Source organism: Phyllostomus hastatus, unplaced genomic scaffold, assembly GCF_019186645.2.
Source record: "Phyllostomus hastatus isolate PE091 unplaced genomic scaffold, TTU_PhHast_1.1 phas_contig_1048, whole genome shotgun sequence".
Lineage (NCBI taxonomy): Eukaryota > Metazoa > Chordata > Mammalia > Chiroptera > Phyllostomidae > Phyllostomus > Phyllostomus hastatus.
In genome coordinates, this window is record NW_025333513.1 from 1,909,362 (window position 1) to 1,928,896 (window position 19,535).

The following is a 19,535-nucleotide window of genomic DNA, read 5'->3' on the forward strand; positions in this document are numbered from 1 at the left end:
TACCTCACTGGCCTCTGTTGTCACCACAGCAATGACTCACCACCTTCTAGCTCTTCCCCTTCTCTGCCCTCATTCCCAGCCTGAGGAAAGCCAACGTGAAGTGTTTCCTTGCAGTCGCCTTCTGTCCCCTTCAGCCAACCCCAGCTGAAGGAACGTTGCAGGGATGGCAGTGGGGTTCCCCCAGCACAACATAAGCCCCTCATCCCACTCCATCCTCTGCAGGTCACTGTGCTTCAAATCATGTGATGGCAGCAAACATTTCTACTGATTTTACTTGTGATGCTGGTAGTGTGTGTTTATACACCAGTATCCCACTACAGATAAGATGGGCCAGGTACTCAACTGTTTCTGCAGTTTGTCGTCAGAAATGAAATTACTGGAGAGGCACACTTTTTTTTAAAGATTTTATTTATTTATTTTTTAGAGAGGGAAGGGAGGGAGAAAGAGAGAGAGAGAGAAACATCATTGTGCGGTTGCTGGGGGTCATGGCCTGCAACCCAGGCATGTACCCTGACTGGGAATCGAACCTGCGATGCTTTGGTTTGCAGCCCACACTCAATCCACTGAGCTACGCCAGCCAGGGTGAGGCTCACTTTCTGTGCCATGTGCTTCTAATGTATTTTGTAATCAGAATGAGAAATTAAAGCTTTTTTCTGGCCCCCCCAAACCCAGTGCCACCTGGCTATATGAGCTCCAGGCGAAGCCACTGTAATTTCCTTCCCAACTCCTTCACGATCATCTACCAGGACCTCATCAGGCACAAAGAGATGTTCTCCCACATCCACAGCATCTGGGAGATCGCAGTCAGACTGTGCCTAGAGCTGGAGGGAAAGATGGTCAGTAGGACAGAGGTGACATGGATGACTCACTCAGTGGTGGAAATGCCTCCGCTGAGGACTCCAAGGGCACAGTAGTCACTGGTGTTGGTATTGTCACGAACCATTATTTGCAGGAAACTCGCTTCACAAAAGAAGCCTACAGGAAGCAAATCAAAGCCCTGCCAGGTGGCTCAGCTGGTTGGAGTGTTGTCCTGCATACCGAATGGTTGCAGGTTTGATCTCTGGTCAGGCATACTGGAGGCAGCTGATTGATGTTTCTCTCTCACATTGATGTCTCTCTCTCCCCCTCTATCTCTAAAATCAATGAACATATTAAACCATTACAAAGATAAAGAAGTACATCAAAGATTAAATGAAATCAATCAAAGGGAAACGAGAAGAGTCAAGACCAGAAAGAGTAAAGCCTTTTATGACAGGGGCTGCAGAACAAAGTAAGCATGCCATTGCTAATCTCAAACATTACCAGCTCTTTATAGGTGTAAATATGAATCGAGATGCCATGGTTGTTCTGCGGGACTGTGGTTGAGCGTGCTGGGACTGTGTACACGATTCTCTGTAAGGATGGTTTAGAAATGGACAAATGTTAACAAATCTGGCAATTTGGATCTATCATCTGTCAGAGCCTACTTTAAAAAAAGAGCCCTTCCCTCACCCCCACTTCAATAACTAGAGGGATCAGGGAGCCCCATATCCCAGTGTGGGGTGGGGGTGAGGGGCTGGGCACACAGAACTACCCCCAAACTGAAGGTGACACTGGCATCCAGCAGTGGGAAAAACAGGTTTACGAGCCTCGAAACCCCCTGAGATGAGGAAAGAATATCCATAAAATCCAGGATTGCTAGAAAGCCACAGACTTGCTTCTCCAAAGTACTGAATAGAGAATGGAGAATAGAGAATCAGAAGTGCAATTCATGGCACTGGGAGTGACAAAGGAACAGGCTGTGTGTGCATGTCCTGAAAGCTGGAAAATAGCCACCTCATCCCAACGTGTTACGTTCCAGGTGCTAAACTAGGCAATTTGCACTTATTATTTCATTTAATCCTCATAACGACTCAGGAAGACAGGTATTGCCACCTTGTTTTGTGGAGGAAATTCTCGTATGTTTAGCATGTGCCCCAAGCCACACAGCTGAACTGGTTGTACCCAACTCAGGAGGACGAACGTGACTACTATGTCAGCAGCTTTCGAACTTCAGTTTGACTGAGACCCACAGTAAGAGACGTATTTTAGATCTTAGCCCAGCACATGTAGATGTGCATGCACTTATTACCTCTGTGTGTTCCCTAATATTTTTAATTCTATTTATTACACTTCATTTCAAAGGAAGTGCTGGTCATGACCCGCTAAATGATTTTTATAATTTGTTAATTGGGCAGGACCCCCCAGCTGGAGAAAAAACATTGCCACATCAGGCAGTGGACCCCAAAAGAGGGCTTTCCCAGGCTCCCCTGAATTGCTGGGTGAAGGGAAAATACCCTCCTTGGATAAACAATGAGAACTGTCAGCTCATGTTCTTGAATGAACTGGTCCTGATAAACTCCATCACAACCGAGAGAACTTGCCTCCCAGACTTTTGAGGAGGAGTGCTACACTGACGCTGGCAGCAAACTGTGAACAAATAATTTAAAAAACAGGAAGGGGAGCTGCATGCATTCCCAAGGAACAATTCAGGCCAGATTGACCTCCGTTCTGTGTGAAATACTTCCAAGAGTACTGTAGACATGATGCACCTGAATTTCAGCAAAGTATTTGACTAATTTCCTAACAATCCCAAGGATAATTTGGAAAACAGAGCATGGTTTGTGGTTCAGTAAATTTATTCCTGTTTGACACCTATCCCAAATAGGGCTCAAAAGAGACAATTAGTGAGGGAGTTCTCTGTCAAACCAAAAGCACTGAACAAGTGTATTTTATAATTTCTAACATGTATTTAATTACATCTGTCTCCTCCATTTGAAGGTGAACCCTTTCAGGGAAAAGAACTCATCTCATTTGCCACCTCTGTCTGCCCAGCACTGAGCCCAGCTCAGGCATTGCATGCTCCTTAAGAACATTTATGGGACTTCTGGCCAAGATTGAGGTGCAGGTATATATGCTTTGCTTCCTTGTACAACCAAAAAAAAAGACAACAACCAATTTAAAATAAAATTTAAAAAAAAGAAAAAAAGGAACTGCCAGAAAAATCAAACTGCATGGAAGTCTGACAACCAAGGAGTTAAAGAAGAAACATTCATCTAGACCAGTAGGAGGGGCAGAGAGCCAGGAGCCAGGGTGGGGAGGACCCTCACAAAGCAGCACCTGGAGGACTTGGCAGTCCCACATTTGCATGTGGATAAACCGGGAGGAACAACTGGGGAGCAAGACAGACCACACAACCCAGGGTGGGTCCTTTGTGACAAGTATCACAAAGAAATAAACATGCAAGTCTAGGAAGCTCAGACAGTCCCAAACAAATTGGACTGAAGAAGGAACACAGGAAGACACATCATAATTAAATTACCAAAGATGAAAGGAGAGAATCTTTTTGTTGTTTTGTTGTTGTCGTTCCACTTATTTATGCATCATTGCTAGATTCTTTCATTAAGTATACTTTATTGATTATGCTGTTACAGTTGCCCCATTTTTCTCCCCTTTATGCCCTTCTGCCCTGCACCCCACTCCCACCAGCATCCTCACCCCCTTAGTTCATGTCCATGGGTCATACATATAATTTATTTGGCTTCTCCATTTCCTATATTATTCTTAACCTCTCCCTGTCTATTTTGTACCTACCATTTATGCTTCTTATTCCCTGTACCTTTTCCCCCATTGTGTTTTCTCCCCACTCCCCACTGATAACCCTCCATGTGAGCTCCATTTCTGCGATTCTGTTCCTTTTCTAGTTGTTGGCTTAGTTTGTTTTGGTTTCTGGGTTGTTGTTTGGGTTTTTTTTTTTTGGTTCATTTGTTGATACTTTTGAGTTTGTTGTCATTTTGCTGTTTATAGTGGGGTTTTTAAAAGATTTTATCTATTTTAGATGAAGGGAAAGGGAAAGAGAAAGAGGGAGAGAAACATCAATGTGTGGTTGCCTCTTGCGTGCCTCCTACTGGGGAACTGGCCTGCAACCCAGACATGTGTCCTGACGGGGAATCAAACCAGCTACCCTTTGGTTCACAGGTTGGCACTCAATCACCCAAGCCACACCAACCAGGGCTGTTCATAGTTTTGATCATCTTCATTTTCTTAGATAAGTCCCTTTAACATTTCATATAATAAGGGCTTGGTAATGATGAACTCCTTTAGCTTGACCTTACCTGGGAAGCACTTTATCTGCCCTTCCATTCTAAATGAGAGCTTTGCTGGATAGAATAATCTTGGATGTAGGCCCTAGCCTGTCATGACTGTGAATACTTCTTTCCAGCCCCTTCTTGTCTGCAAGGTTTCCAGCACCTTTCTTTTCAGCTGATAGTCTTACCGGAACTTCTTTGTAGGTAACTGTCCCCTTTTCTCTTGCCACTCTTAAGATTCTCTCCTTATCTTTGATCTTGGGAAATGGAATCATGATGTGCCTTGGTGTGTGCTTCTTTGGGTCCAACTTTTTTGGGACTCTCCGAGCTTCCGGAACTTCATGGAGGTCTATTTCCTTTGCCAGATTGGGGGAGTTTTCTTCATTATTTTTTCAAATATGTTTTCAACTTCTTGCTCTTTGTCTTTTCCTTCTGGCACCCCTATGCTCTGGATGTTGAAACGTTTGAAGTTGTCCTGGAGGTTCGTAAGCCTCTCCTCATTTTTTAAGTTCTTATTTGTTCATTCTGTTCTGTTTGAATGTTTATTTCTTCCTTCTGTTCCTAATCATTGATTTGAGTACCAGTTTCCTTCCATTCACTCTTGATTCCCTATATATTTTTTAAATTTCATTTTGCATAGCTTTCACTTTTTCCTCTGTTTTGTGACCATACTTGACCATTTCTGTGAGCATCCCAATTACCGTGTTTAGAACTCTGCATCTAATAAGTTGGCTATCTCTTCATCACTTAGTTCTACTTTTGGAGTTTCAATCTGTTCTTTCATTTAGGCCATATTTCTTTGTCTCAGTGTATCTTTTACATTGTAAGGGGTGGAGCCTTAGGTATTAGTCAGGGCAGGGCAACTCACATTGCTGTGTTGTGGCACTGTATGTAGGGGAGGTATCAGAGAGGGAACAGTGCCACTTGCTCGTCTCTTGTCCCACTTTCAATCACTTCCCCCACTACCTACAAGCAATTTGGACCCTTCTGGTGCTGATTCCTGGGTGAGTGAGTTTCTATACAACCTAGGACACTATGGGTCTCTCCAAAAAACTCTGCTGTGAGGCTGGGAGTTTCCATTGCAATACCCACAGGTTTTTACAGTCACAGGTTTGAGGCTTTCTTTTCCCATGCTGGAACCCTGGGTTGTGCGGTCTGTCTTGCTCCCCAGTTGTTCCTCCCAGTTTATCCGCATGCAAATGTGGGACTGCCAAGTCCTCCAGGTGCTGCTTTGTGAGGGTCCTCCCCACCATGGCTCCTGGCTCTCTGCCCCTCCTACTGGTCTAGATGAATGTTTCTTCTTTAACTCCTTGGTTGTCAGATTTCCATGCAGTTTAATTTTTTCTGGCAGCTCTGTTTGTGTGTGTGTGTGTGTGTGTGTGTGTGTGTATGTGTGTGTGTGTTTAATTTTAAATTGGTTGTTGTCCTTCTTTTGGTTGTGCGAGGAGACAAAGTGTATCTACATATGCCTCCATCTTGGCTGGAAGTTCAGGAGAGAATCTTAAAAACAGCAAGAGAAAATGGGATAGTTACCTGCAAAGGAGTTCCCATATGACTATCAGCTGATTTCTCAAAAGAAACCTTACAGGCAAGAAGGGGCTGGAAAGAAGTATTCAAAGTTATGACAGGCTAGGACCTACGTCCAAGATTACATGTTCCCGCAAAACTATCATTTAGGGTGGAAGGGCAGATAAAGTACTTCCCAGATAAGGTCAAGTGAAAGGGGTTCATCATCACCAAGCCTTTATTATATGAAATGTTAAAGGGATTTACCTAAGAAAAAGATAAAAACTATGAACAGTAAAATAACAACAAACTCACAATTATTAAACTGAATTTTAATAATCAAAAACCAAAACAAACTAAGCGAACAACTAGAACAAGAACACAATCACAGAAATGGAGATCACATGGAGGGTTATCAGCAGGGAGCGGGAGAGGGGAGAATGGGGGACAAGGTATAGGTAGTAAGAAGCATAACTGGTAGGTACAAAATAGACAGGGGGAGGTTAAGACGAGTATAGGAAATGGAGAAGTGAAAGAACTTATATGTATGACCCATGGACTTGAACTAAGAGAATTAGGAATGCTGGAGGGACATGGGTGCAGGGCGGAGGGGGATAAAGGGGAGGAAACATGGGGCAACTGTAATAGCATAATCAATAAAATATGCTTAAAAAGAAGAATGTTTGCTGGAATGTTATCACTAATTTATCAGTGTCTACCTGAATGAGGCCTCCAGCCCAGGACCCAGTCCAGGGCTCTGGCCTTAGTCCTTTCATGTCCCATGTCTTACCAGTTACTTGGACAGGAGAATGGATGGATGACATAGTATCCATCCAAGTTCCAGGTGGCAAACACTGGGACAGCCAAAGTGTTGGATGACAGAATCAATGTCCAAAAATAACAGGAGACTGGCATGGCGGACTGAAGCAAGATGAAGAATAATAGATCTGCACTCTGCCTGAAGATCTAAAACAACTTCATAAGCACAGAAGAAGGAGGTATATGTTTAGCAGCAAGACATGCGAGGAACTTGTGGTTTTTATTGGGATCTGATAAATGAAGCAACTTGTGAAAACACAACCTGGTGAACAACAGAGGCATGTCAGAGACCCACTGTTTTGTGCAGGTCAAATGGTGCTGGAAGAACTGGCTTTGTCTGAACTGTTATTAAGGACAGTACTGACACATTTCAAACTTTCCAGAGGAGAAAATGTGTTGAATTTGCCTGTATCAAAGTCGAGGATTTATGTTCAATAAAGATCAGCATAAAAGTACTGATTGGATGGATAACAGACTAGGAAAAGACATTATATAAAATTAACACGGAATTTGTAGCTAGAGTATTTAAGGAACACCTGCAAATCAACAAGAGAAAAGCAGGGAACTGTGAAGAGTGCACAGGGAACACATAGGCATTTCACACAAGAGGAAATGTGAAATGCTACCCCTATAAGAAGAGGTGCTGGGATTCACCACTAATCAAAGAAGTGCAAATTAAAACAACAGGACATCTTTTCCTGATAATAGCAAGCACACTCTCCAGCAACCCTCCTGCTGAAAACAAGAAATAATGTAGGAAAAATGTTGACAACATCCTCTGTATAGAACTGATAGGATGGGACAGCATCACTCTGTAGGTCACAGGAACCAAGGAGGGGGCAGACAGGGCCTCTCCCTCACATCTTCTGCCTAACAGGAGAGAGTGAACTCACCTTTTCATGGTCTCCTCAGGTGACTAGTTCTCCATCACAGCCCAGGGCCTGCCCAAAGGGAGATGGGAAGTCTACCAGGAGACCCATTCCCCCTAGTAAACCAGGATGAGGGTAAACTAGAAGTGTATCAACCTGCCAACATCACAGCCTCCCTCTGCCTGGGTGACCCAGGGATTCCTAAGCCTTGCCCTGGGTAACTCAGCATGGACAATGCTCCCAGCTCCTGGAAGAAGCAAACACAAATTCTCTGTGGAGGAAATTACCTTCATTCTGGCCCTCAAATTATTGCTATAAATAATTTTTCAAATATAATGACCAGCATATGAGACACAATTTCCTTGTGTCTCGACTCAAAGATAACTCGAGACTCAAGGAAATTGGGCTCCAGCCCAGTGCCTCAGAAGCCTAATTTCAGGGGCTCCCAGACTCCAAATCTGACACCTGGGGGCAGGGGTGGCACAGAGTGTGGCCATCAGCAGCTGTGTGCCCCAGGGCATAGGGGGTAGTGTGGGTACATGTGGGTGCCACCAGAGTGCTGGAAAGTTCTCCCTGGTAGAGTTAGTCAAGTTTTGGGATAATATTCTAACTTTTCAAAAAAAAATGCGCTTGAGGAAGGGCTTGAAACTTTTTCTAATAACCCAACCTAAAGACTTTAGATATAGAGCTGTCGGATACCGATTATAAAATAAGTAAATTTATTATTTTAAAGAAATGGGTTGAGTATATCTTCAAGAAATAGGAAACTAGAAAAAGTAGTATGATAGATTTTTTTGAAGAACCAAATTGAACTTCTAGAAATGATAAATCCAATAAATGAAATGAAAAACTCATGTCAGTGAGATAACCACTTTATACCAATTAGAGAGACAAAAGGTGGGAAATATTCAACATTGGCCAGGATTCAGGGAGGTGGAGAGGCACCTGTAGTGCTTCATGTAATCAGCATATGTGTCCACTGTCACCTAGCAGTCCTGACCCTGGGTCCTGACACATGCAGAAGCCTGTGCAAAAAGTAGCGTGAGAACCTTCATCCCCGGCTTGTCCAAGGTGAACACCCTGGTATAGGTGGCAGCGGCTTTATTAAGACACATATGGAAGGAATGTTTTCATTTGGAATAATTCACTCTGTAACTTGTGGAAACTGAAAAAAGGAAAAAAGCTTCTCTTCCTTTTTTAAAATTATATTTTACTGTTTATGCTGTTACAGTTGTCCCAATTTTCCCCCTTCCCCCCTCCACCCAACCCCCCACTCCCTCAGGCAATCTCCACATCATTGTCCATGCCCATCAGTCATGCATATATGTTCTTCAGCTACTATTAGGTTGGCCAAAATCTTCATTTAGTTTTTTCTGTATAATGGCTCTAGTAGTGCTTAGTTGTCTTTAACTTCATTCGAAACAATTTTGTTAAATTCTATTGTGACTGCTTTCATATCAGTGTGCATTTTAATAAAGTTATCAAAACTGGTGAATTTTTGTACAGCTGTTTTAATGTTGAAGATGGAAGAAAGTACACAATATTTTTGGTGTATTATGCTTTATTATTTCAAGAAAGGTAAAAACACACACACAAAAAAGATTTGTGCAGTGTGTATGGGGAAGGCACCGTGACTGACTGAATGTGTCAAAAGTGGTTTGTGAAGTTTCTTAGTATTATTGACATTCTGGCCAAATAATTCTTTGCTGTGGGACTATCTTATCCATTGGAAAATGTTTAGCAGCACCCCTGGCCTCTACCCACTAGAAGCCAATAGCAGAAGATAGCCAACATACTCAAAATATCCAAATCAATGAACTTATTGGTGAAAATGAAAAATGTGTCTTTTATTTTATGGAAAAAACTAAACAGACTTTTTGGCCAACCCAATATATTCCTTATGCTGTACTTTACATCCTCATGACTGTTCTGTACCTACCAACTTGTACTTCCTAATCCTGTCACCTAGTATGCCCATCTCACCACCTCCCTCCCATCTGCCAACCACAAAAACACTCTCTGTGTCTGTGCTGTTTCTGTTCTGCTTGATTATTTATTTTGGTTTTTTTTTTAGATTCAATTTTTGATAGATATGTATTTATTGCCATTTTATTGCTCATATTTTTATATTCTTCTTAAAGAAGACCCTTTAACATTTCATATAATACTGGTTTCGCGGTGATGAACTCCTTCAGCTTTTTCTTGTCTGGGAAGTTCTTTATCTGTCCTTTGATTCTAAATTATAATTTTACTGGGCAGAGTAATCTTGGTTGTAGGTCCTTGCTTTTTATCACTTCAAATATTTTGTGCCAATCTCTTCTTGCCTGCAAAATTTCTTTTGAGAAATCAACTGACAATCTTATGGGAGCTCCCTTGTAGGTAATCAAGTACTTTTCTCTTGCTGCTTTTAAGATTCTCTGTCTTTAACCTTTGGCATTTTAATTATGATGTGTCTTGGTGTGAGCTTCTCTGAGTTCATTTTTTGGGGACTCTTTGTACTTCCTGGACTTGTATCTATTTCTTTCACCAAGTTAGGGAAGTTTTCTGTCATTATGATTTCAATTTCTTGCACTCTCTCTTCTTCTAGCACCCCCATGATGCAAACATTGGTATGCTTGAGGTTGATTCAGAGGCTCTTAAACTATCTTCATTATTTTGGATTCCTTTTCTTTTTGCTGTTCTGATTGGATGTTTTTGCTTCCTTATATTCCAAATAGCTAATCTGATTCTCAGCTTCATCCACTCTACTGTTGATCCCCTGTAAATTGTTCTTTATTTCAATTCAATTAGTGTATCCTTTCTTTTCTGATTGGATATTTTTAATGCCGTAGCAGTTCTCACTAAGTTCCTTGAGCATCTTTATAACCAGTGTTTTGAACTCTGCATCTAGTAGATTGCTTATGTCCATTTTGTTTAGTTCTTTTTTTTAGTTTTGTCTGTTCTTTCATTTGGACCATGTTTCTTTGTCTCCTCATTTTGGCAGCCTCCTTATATTTGTTTCTAGTATTAGGTAGAACTGCTATATCTCCCACACTTGGTAGAATGGACTAATGTAGTAGGTGTCCTGTAGGGTCCAGTGGCACATCCTCCCTCATCACTCAAGCTGGGTAACTTGAGGTGCACCCACTGTTTGGACTGTGCATGCCTCCTCTTATAATTGAGCCTTGATTGCTGCTGGCACGTCCAAGGTTAGTTATTACCTATGTTCTGTCCAGGGCCACCTGGGATGAGTTACAAAGTGATCTGTGGATGGCTGCTCCTTGTGTTGGGCTGGAAGGTGCCCAGGTGAGGCCAAGCTGTGATCCAAGGCTGGCTGCTCCTATTGTTAGGCCTGGGGCCACTTAGCAAGAGGGCTTGCTGAGGCCAGATGCTGCTTGTTTGAGGGAATTTAGCAAAATCTGAAGCATGAGCCAAGACAAGCCATTCATATTGAAAAGGCACTGGAAACAGCTTGGGTGGGCCCAAAACTTGTATAAGATCACCAGGGTGGCACAAACAGTATAAGCCAGGTTGATGAAGTCCCACATATGGTGCCCACCTGTTCTTTCTCTGGGGCAAGGTGTAAGAAAAGGAACAATAGCCTTTGCCAGCACTCCTGTCTGGGAGAAAGCTGGCCCCTAGTTCTTGCCCTGATGCTGGACAATTCAGTTCTTTCTCACATGTCTCTGGTGCCTTTCAATCTGCTGCCCCCATCCTGGAGCTCAGAGGGAATGAGTCCGAGTAAGTCTGTGTGCAGGCCTTTAAGAGAAACTGCCTGGGACTCTAGAATTTTCTGTCTTCCAAGGCTTCAATACCTGCTGTTTTTTATAGTCAGAAGTTATGGTGACTTATCTTCCTTGGGACTGGAATCCTGGCTGGGGGATCTGATGTGGGGCTGGGACCCCTTTCTCTCTCCCTCCCCATTTAAAAAAAAAGATTTTATTTATTTATTTTTAGACAGAAGAGGGGGAGGGAGAGAAACATCAATGTGTGGTTGCCTCTTGCATGTCCTGTATTGGGGACCTGGCCTGCAACCCAGGCATGTGCCCTGACTGGGAATCAAACTGGTGACTCTTTGCTTCACAGTCTGGCACTCAATCAACTGAGGCACACCAGTCAGGGCTCCCTCCCCATATTTATCTGCCACATGTGGGTAGGGACCAGCTGTTTTCATGTGTCCTTCTCTCCTACCAGTCTTGATGTGATTTCTTCTTTAATTCCATAGTTGTAGGACTTATATTCAGTTCGATTTCTGCTGATTCTGAATGATGGTTTTTCTGTAGTTTATTTGTAATTTTGATGTGGTTGTGTGAGGAGGTGAGCTGTATTCATCTCTGTTGCCATCTTGACCAGAAGTAAAAGCTTCTCTTTAAGGGGCTCTAACTGAATAGGAATCCAAGGGATTTTTTTCATGTTGAAATGATTATGAAATTAAATTTTAACAATATTTTATTTGTACTGTTGTCATGGTATTAAAATCGTTTAGTTGGTCTCGTTAATGTGATTATACATTTGTTATAGAATACATAATCCAGATTATATGATGTGGCTGTTTTAGAAAAATAAAATAGTTTTATCATGTCAGTACTTTCTTTATAATGGTGGTTGGTCTCCTCATAGTCTGACAGAATAAACTTATGGTCAAAATGCAAAACTGATCAATTAGTTGGGTAGAGTTACTCTCCCACTGACTCCAACTATTTGTATCATTTATTTTTGCTAAATATATGAAGAAAACCATCTTTTCATATTTCTGGTTAATGGTTAAGTTTAATTCTTTAGTTAATTATTTAATGCTATGAAAAAATTTTAAGTCCACATAATAACATATAACCTAGAGCTAAGTCTGAGATGTGAAGAGCATGTATCACATATATATCAGGATGTGAGGGTGCTACGGTAGCATAAGCAGCCAGAGGGGAAATAAAGGCAGGGCCTTCATCACTGCAATGTAACAAAGAACTTAATACAGCAGGCTAAAAACAAAAACTTATACGTTGATCCAGTAACTCTGAGCCTGGTCCAATAAAGCAGGCAGGCATTCTAAATGGCAAGTGGAACTATGATAGTGTGGAAAATGGAGTAGCCCTTGAAAGTCTGTGTATATCATCTCCACTGTCTGGGAAAAGGAAAACCTTGAGACTGTGTATTCATCCCAAGGCCTGGAAAGGAGAAGGGGAGGGGGACTACAGAGTTCCAGGAAAAAACCCATAAACCAACTTTGGTTAACTGCCTGTCTCTTGTCATGTACAAAATGAATAAATAGAGTCTAGAGCAAGATAAGGATTCAGACTAACAGACCCGCACACATACCTATGTTTGGGTAGTCACGTCTCCCTGGGGGAAAGCTGGCACCACCTTTACCCATCACTCAATGTGTAACTCCCTCACCCCCATCCCACCAACTATATAAGTCCTCAGAACAAAGGACTCACTCTCTTGGCTTCTTGGTTCTTTTTGCCACATGGGGGGACCCTGGCCAGCTGTCCTTTGGCCACTCAGCTCCTAGCCACCTGGCCTCTGGCCAGTCTTTCTCTAGCCACCCTTGTTTTTGCTTTCTTATTAGAACTTAGTATTAATAAACTTTGCTTGCACACTAATGGCTCACTGACCTGTAATACTTTACTGCATCAGTGAGGAAAACCGAGTTTCTGGGAGTTTCTCCCATAACAAGGGCAATCTGGCTGTGACATCTGTTACACCATTGGTTGCCAGGTTTGATTTGGCTGATCTGGCTGGCTATGCAACTATCCCTTCCTCCCTCACCATTCTATGTGCATCACTCCCAAAGCTGTGCACTTGGTTGAAGAGGATGACCTTCCCAACTAGACGAGAGGACTGGCCCTCATCAAGAGTATATGAGTAGTTGTGTTCCCCTGCTAGAACCTCCAAACAAGCTCTCAAATATATGTCAAATAGCAAGCTTTAACTTCCAGCAGAAAGTTGATTAAACTAAGAGACCCAGAACAGTACTTTAAATGAACTTATACCATATGTTTTTTAAACTAAATATGTAGATATAGTTTATTTGTCAAGAGTAAATGACAGCAATATTTAGAATGTTCAAGTACAAAAAATGAAAAATTATATACCTATGGGTGTTAAGAAAAAGTTAATTGTTCTGAGACTACTAAAACACTGTATTCAATTGTCCTTTAAGATATAAATTATCTAAATTTTTATATCTTTAACATTTAGATGTTTATAGTTATTTTATTCAGAAATATAAATATTGTTAATAATATGTCTCAATGTTATTATTTTTTTCCCCTGGAAGACAGAGTTTTCAGCATCAATTATATAATGCATCATAATGAGCCTGGCTGGTGTGGCTCAGTGGATTGAGTGCTGGCCTGCAAACCAAAGGATCACCAGTTCGATTCTTAGTCAGGGCACATGCCTGGGTTGCAGGCCAGGTCCCCAGTGGGGCATGAGCGGGAGACAACCACACATTGATCTTTCTCTCCCTCTCTTTCTCCTTCCCTTCTACTCTCTCTAAGAATAAGTAAAAATAAATTGTTAAAAAAAATAATACATCATAATGAAAATACTGCGATAACACCTAGGTTCAAAAACACTTATCACTAGAAAAACTGTTTATATACTTGGATGTTTTTACTTTTAAACATATTTTGTTTCTTCAACCACAGTAAGATGTACTGAAGCATGGAAAGCCATCATGTTAACTAAACTTTGATACAAAAGCTTAGGATCATGTTATCAACTGGATATTTATATAAAAAATAAAAAAGTTCCATGAGACTATTGAGAGGTTAGAATTTCAGGTATATAATACATTGTAAAACATATTCCCAAAATTGTATCTTTATTATGTACAAGTTCACTTTAGAATATAAGAGCTATCGGACAGCCATAACATGGATGAGTTTGGTGTTTTCAATGGCTCTGACACTGCTCTGTGGCACAACGCTTTGCAGAGTGACCATAAGTGGGCAGCAGAAGAAATGATCTAGGTTCACGACAAACCAGCACCTTAAAAACTTCCAGCCACAATGGATATGTTATATCACCCACTCTGGCTTATGCATTGACCTTATACTTAAAAGTATTATTTATTTATTTATTTATTTTATTTATAAAATAAATAAATAAAGAGAGAGGGAGAAAGAGAGAGAGAAACATCAATGTGCGGTTACTGAGGGTGATGGCCTGCAACCCAGGCATGCGCCCTGACTGGGAATTGAACCTGTGACACTTTGGTTCCCAGCCTGCGCTCAATCCACCAAGCTGTGCCAGCCAGGGCTTAAAAGTATTTTTCCATGAATGGCAGTAACTGACCACTTGCCAAATGCAGAATAAGTGATATAGCAAGTAAAAACAGCAAGATACTTCTAACATTTTAATAAGTTTTGCTTGAGATGACCTTCTGTTATCTGGAAACTTTTTTTTAATTTACATAAAATTGAAGTTCTTATGGTCCTTGTCCTTCAGGTTCCCATCAATTGCTGTAAAGGTCTGGTTTTGGTATACCTTGGAAGTAGCTTTCTTTTTAGAGAAAGAGACTATTTCTTTTTCCAAAAGTCTTCTCTTTTCTTCAAGCTTCACTGTCTCTTCCTGGTGAACTCCTTTAAGGGGCTCAAATTCAGCCTGTACCTCTCTTTCAGCTTCTTTCAGTATGGCTTCTTTCTCCTTTACTCCCCGTACAAACATCTGCTTCATTTCTTCTTCCTTTCCTGGATGGGCATTCCCCATAAAATCTGTGTCTTTGGCACTGAGTCTCTTGAACACTGAGCAGCTTACTCTCTGGGCCCATGTCCCTAAAGGCCATTTCCTCCTGTTTGCAGCACCTGTACAGTTTGCAGTGCCTAGTGTGGGTCTGTCCTCATAGACCCTCCATGTTTGTACAAATGAGCATTCCTGGAGCTTTACAAAGTAGCGGTGGTTTTCATTTTCTACTTGTGCATAACCCATACTTTCTACAACTGCAAATGGTAAGTGTCCGTTCAATGAAACACTGATTTTTAGCAATAGTTTCATCATTTGTTGGGAATTGGTATAGTTGAGCACCATTTCACTCATGAAATGAGTGAACTGACCAGTTCACTCATGAGCTTGATCTTAAACTTCTGTAGTCCAGTTTTAGAAATTGCATCTGCTTTGGCAATCACTGGTACAATGTTCACCTTGTCAAGGCTCTTCATGGTTAAGAGATCAAGTGTCTTCAGAGATGAAAGAGGCACATGTGGCTATGAGAATCATGGTAGTTTAGTCTTCAGTTTTTGGACTTGGCCTCAAACTGAGAATCTATGTAGTCAACTACTGGTTGGTAGCTCTCCTCTTTGTTTATTTGGTTATCGAATCCCACTGTATTCACAATGGTCAGTTTCAATCAAACAGTTCTTTCTTGGAGTTTATATGTCTGAGCTTTAAGTCTAACATGTGGGTGAAAATGTGAGGATTTGCCCACATGTTTGCACACCTGGCTGGTATGTCTTGGTGGACTGAGTGCCAGCCTGAAAAGGGTCACCAGTTTGATTCCCAGTTGGGGCACATGCCTGGGTTGTGGGCCAGGTCCCCAGTGCAGGGCATGCAAGAGGCAACCACACATCAATGTTTCTCTCCCTCTCTTTCTCCCTCCCGTCTTCTCTCTCTAAATGTAACTAAATAAAATCTTTTTCAAAATAAAAATGTGAGGATTCATGGTCTTCAAAATTAGTGTTAAACAATGTATCAATTAGCAATGATTTTTCAATTCCAACCTCCTCAACACAGAGAATATTAAAACAGAAGCCTTGCTGAGTTTATCTGTTGACCAGTTTATCTGGTTTGTTGAGTAAAATTGTATTGAGGCTACATGCACAAGCTCCTCATTAAGGCATGGAATCTACATTGGTTTGCTGTGGGGAACTTGGAATGCTGTTCTCAGAGACATTTATTAGATTCTGGAAACTCTAGGGGAAGGGTGTCCAACCTGTGGCTCATGGGCCGCATGCAGCCCAGGATGTCTATGAATGTGGTCCAACACAAAATTGTACATTTACTTAAAACATTATGAAATTTTTTTGTGATTATGTGTTGCAAAGTATTTAACATGAGGTCCAAGACAACTCTTCTTCTTCCATTGTAGCCCAGAGACACCAAAAGGTTGGCCACCCCTGCAGGGATTTCTCATAAATATGATTCTTATGATTGCCTTTTTTTGTACATAGACAAAATCCCAAATTGGAAACATGAAGGAAAATTGGAAACAAAAATTTCTCTAATTAAAATGCAATTATTTTGTAGTTTTATGAATTCTTTTTCCTTTTTTTAAAAAAAAGATTTTATTTATTTATTTTTAGAGGGGAAAAGAGAGAAAAAGGGAGAAACATCAATGTGTAGTTGCCTCTTGCACACCCCACACTGGGTACCTGGCCTGAAACCCAGGCATGTGCCCTGACCGGGAATTGAACCAGCGACCCCGTGCTTTATAGGCCAGCACTGAATCCACTGAACTACACCAGCCAGGGCTCTTTTTACTTTTTCATTAATTACTTAACACATTTTTATGATCCATTGGGGGTAACTGGCCTGAATTAAAACTAAAACTGGGGAAAAATATGTATATAGTCCAAGCGATGGTGTTTTTTCCCCCCAAATAGTTCTGAAGAACAATGCAGAGAATTTGCAAGGGCATGAGCTTTACAGTCATTCAGACCTGGGTTAGCTGAGGCTCCCAAATTAGTTGTAGATTAATAATCCTGTTGCAGTTTTCTTGTGTGAAACAGATTGTCCCTTCCCTTGTAGTTGTATGAAGTTTGAAGATAATGTAAGTAAAGTGTCTGGTCCGTGGAAGATAGTTTTTTTTTTTTTGTCTTTAAGATTCTGTTTGTTTATTTTTAGAGAGTGGGGAAGGGAGGAGAGGGAAAGGGAGAGAAACATCAACATGTGGTTGCTTCTTGTGCGACCCTCACTGGGAACCCGGCCGAGACCCAGGCATGTGCCCTGACTGGGAATTGAACAAGCCACCCTTTGGTTCACAGGCTGGCATTCAATCCACTGACCCACTCTAGCCAGGGCAGAAGAGGATTTTTAATAGTATTTCCTTGTATGATTCTTGCCAGAGTTTGATAGTTTAAGCATGTCACTCTTGTAGGTTTTTTGTTTTATTTGTTTGTTTTTACATATAGCATGAGCTGGTAGACTGTTCTTGCCCTTCTATATATTTTCACTGTGATTTGAGACATACGTTCTTATGAGTTAATTCAGCTAATCTTCAACATAGCCTACAAAGGTCTGTCTAAATCCACTGACATAACTCACCATCCAAAATTAGAAAACCCACAGGGAATTACTCCACCAAAAATGAGTTTGTCTGCATAACAAAGAGCAGGATTAGACCCTCAACCACTTCAGATAATGGAATTACAAGATTCAAGCTATACAAGTGTTAAAAATTACTGAAGTCATAAAACAAAGAATCAAAAGCAAGAAAAGTGAATGGGGTGCAATAAAAAGGATTAGACAGGTATCAATGATTACAAATGATTATTATAAACTCAATGGATGGGTTAAACAAAAGATTAGAAGTAGCTGATGTTAGAATTGGGCACTGGAAGATAAATCTGACAATATTATAAAAAAATGTATCCCAGCCCTGACCAATGTGGCTTAGTTGGTTAGGAATCGATCTGCAAAGTGAAAGGTTGCTGGTTCAATTCCTGGTCAGGGCACATGCCTGGTTTGTGGGTTTGGTACCTGGTCCTGTTGCATACAAGAGGCAACAAATTGATGTTTCTCTCCCTCCCTTTTCTCCTCCCTCCCCCTGTCTCTAAAACTAATAAATAAATAAAATATTTTTTAAAAGTAGCACAGAAAAATAAAGAGATAAAAATGTGCAAAAGAGAGGAAGAGGCATAGTGAATAGAATATGTTTTAACAAATGTTTGAAAATATTTGGCAGGAGAGGATAGAGAGAATAAGGGGGAATGGAGAAAATTCTGATTATTTACAAATGTATTCAACATCTATTTATAAGCCTCTAATGTGTTCCGGGTACTATTTTAGGCTCTTACAACAGATAATGAAATGATGAGAAGAGATCATTGTTGATCATCTTCCAGAACTGATTTTGGACAAGAAATCTCAGTCTCAGGAAATGAATCCAATGATACACTGAATCCTCACCCAGACACATCAGAGAGAAACAGAAGAACTCAAAGATGGGGGAATATTTGAACAGAAATTAGAAAGAAAACAAATGTTTTCCACAAAGCAACAATAGCTGGACAAGTAGCATATTTCTCAACAACTACAGAAATTAGAAAGCACAGGAACGTGGCTTTCATCGTCCTTAGAGGGAATACCTGGCAACTTAGAGGATGACACCCAGCTCTCCCATCATCCGGGAATGAAGACGACTTGAACAAACCAGCGGTATACAGTCTACTCCTGTTTAGAGTTACCTAAATTCTTTCCAATTTTTGTTTGATAATTGGAGAAACATAGATAAAGACTGAGTATTAGATGGTATAAGAAATTATTTCATTAGTGATAGTGATGTTATGGTTAAATAGGATATGTCCTTATTTTCATAAAGTGAATACTCAGGAATTAGAGATGAAATATCATGATGTGTGTAATAACTTTTAAAAAACCATAATGAGATATTATTTTACATAATTACCTTGGAAATTTTTTTTAATCTGAAAATATCAAGTATTGGGGAAAACATGTGCTGGTGGAGGTATAAATTGGCTAAATGGAGAGTGATTTGGTACCAAGTGGTAAAGTTGTAGATGCAAGTTCCTCCTACCCACCCATGCTACTTTTAAAGTTTGTATCCTAGAAAAACTCTCCTACATGTTGGTTAGAAGTTGTGTGTATGTGCCCCACTGTCCTCAGCATGTATTTTTTCCAACATTCCCCAGTCTCTTGTTTATTGTGTCACAGTAGTGTCTATTACACAGAAATCTATTTTCCTGAAAACCATTAACAAAGGGCACAATCTTGCATAGAATTGGTACAAAAATGTTTAGATAACATATTATTGTGTTCTGATATGAATACTACATCACCTGTGATGTGGTCTGGCTAATAATGCTTGAATTGCATCTAATCAGGCATTGGCATCTAACTTACAGTGTAAAGGAAATGGAGAGGAAAAAGGACCATGTCAAATACCACCACACAGAAGCAGTCAGACCCAGAAGGTAGGATACTCCACAGGAAAACCAGTGTCATGGAAAAAGGGATTGTTTGACATTAAAGGAAACTTAGGGGACACAGTCCATAAGCTGATGTATATGTATTTTGG

The 19,535-nt window shown here is 40.8% G+C and overlaps 2 pseudogenes; one reads left to right on the forward strand and one right to left on the reverse strand.

The window, feature by feature from the left end:
* Positions 1-686: 686 nt before the first annotated feature.
* LOC123816107 lies at positions 687-1,426 on the forward strand (annotated as a pseudogene).
* Positions 1,427-14,692: 13,266 nt separating this feature from the next.
* Positions 14,693-19,042, reverse strand: LOC123816116 (annotated as a pseudogene).
* Positions 19,043-19,535: the final 493 nt, after the last annotated feature.